This window comes from Monodon monoceros, unplaced genomic scaffold, assembly GCF_005190385.1.
Source record: "Monodon monoceros isolate NGI ecotype Baffin Bay Population unplaced genomic scaffold, NGI_Narwhal_1 Super_Scaffold_8, whole genome shotgun sequence".
Taxonomy (NCBI): Eukaryota; Metazoa; Chordata; class Mammalia; order Artiodactyla; family Monodontidae; genus Monodon; species Monodon monoceros.
The window spans coordinates 25,785,696-25,787,448 of NW_021703785.1; the positions used below are offsets into that span (position 1 = coordinate 25,785,696).

The window sequence follows — 1,753 nt, forward strand, 5'->3', positions numbered from 1 at the left end:
GATGCAACATATGCGGTCAAGTTAGCTCTGTAGATTTAGAAATTACTCCTTCAAGATATTCACACTAGAGACCTTAGTCTGTCCTGCTTACTATTCAGTAGTACAGGTCTGAATCATCAGAACCTTGGCAACCCCTTAATATTTCACAGTTATTAACAACTATCTCTAGGGGCCAGTCTGTGTTTACTGAGTTATGACAAATTTATTATAAAGAAGGAAAACGAGTGTAGCCAGCCATCTTAAAAAATGCCCCAACCACTGCTTCTCAATATAGAAAGATTAAAACTACATACATTTATCATACAACAAATCCCATCTCTGTCCCCTGAAATTCCCCTAATTTCATTCATTAGAAGGGGATTTTTAAAAAAGACTTAAAGAGCATCTTACAGCAGCATTCAGCTTTCCCATGAAATACTCAGCACCTTAAATATTAAGTACACTTCGTTTTTTCTTTTAGTAAGCTAGATACTGGCTTCAGAGTTTGTGGAACTGGAGGGAAAACAACACACTCAAAACTACTCTAGGAATCTTCCTTTGGCAGAATAGTAGGTATCCAAGTTAAAAATAGGAGGGTTATTTTGTTGCTTTGTTTTCCAAAATTTAAATCGTTTTTTGTTCCCCTTCTACATCAACCTCAGTCACCACTCCTGAGTGGAGATGGGCAGAGGCTCTGGCCCCTTCTCCAGCGGCTTCCCAGCAGCTGCTTTCTTATTGCTGCAGCAAGGCTTGAATAGATGTGTGTCAACAAGGACTTCCCCCAAACGGCCTTTACAGATAGTGCCACAGCGTATTTTCTGTCTTTTCTAGTATGTGAGATCTAAAAAGGAAAACACGGACGTGCTGTTAGAGCCAGAAGCCACCTCTGTATCTGACTGGTGACTGTAACGAGGAGATTGAGCTGGAGAGGCACCTAAGGTGGTACCGTGAGCACCAGAATTGTGACGTTTAAATTCCTTCTGCAGTTTACTGATCTGGTTGCTTTTTATCCTGTTTCCAGATAGAGTTTTCACTTCCTTTGGTTTCAGGGTAGTCTTTAGACTGGGTCCTGCCCTTGCATCTACCACATGACTCCAGTTTTTGTTTTGATCCTGCTGGCGACTTCTTCCATCTTTTCACAAGCAGGACACAAGCATTGCAGATGTCTCCTGAACGAGTCTCCTGTAACCCAAAACAGCTCTGGAAGTCCTTTTCATAGCGTTAACTGTCAGTGAATCGAGAACTGGAGGATTTAGCGAGGCAAATGTAGCAGCCCTCTATACTTTGGTACACCTTTGGCTTGCGAAAACCAAACATCATTTCTCCTGGGCAATAGTCTTAGTATGCTTTGAAGGACACCAATAGTTCCTCCAATGTAATAACTTCCCCAATTCCACTTTCTAGATTCCTTCTGGGTAGTGAAGTGTTTCTTATATTCAAAAATACCTTTCAAAACTCAAAATGCCACTGGATGGACCCCTGGGCACGCGACGACCGAGACAGAGGCACCCAGGCAGCAAAGAGAACCGCTCCCCCGCGGCTCGGTGGGTAAACGCAGCATCTGGGGTCCGAGGGAAAGTTCCGGTGGAGAGCTGCCCGGCGAGGGGGGACGGGGTGGACGGAGGGAAGCGCATCCCTCGCCGCCGCCTCCCTCCCCTGCGCCCGGCCCTCTTCTTAGGCAGCGGTTCTCAGATTTGAGTGTGCATCACCGGGAGGGCCTAAACAAAAGCCCAGCTTCTGATTCAAGTAGGTCCACAGAGGTGCCTGAGAATTT

General features: G+C 45.3%; 1 pseudogene; it reads right to left on the minus strand.

The window, feature by feature from the left end:
- Positions 1-641: 641 nt before the first annotated feature.
- On the minus strand, positions 642-1,308 carry LOC114888008 (annotated as a pseudogene).
- Positions 1,309-1,753: the final 445 nt, after the last annotated feature.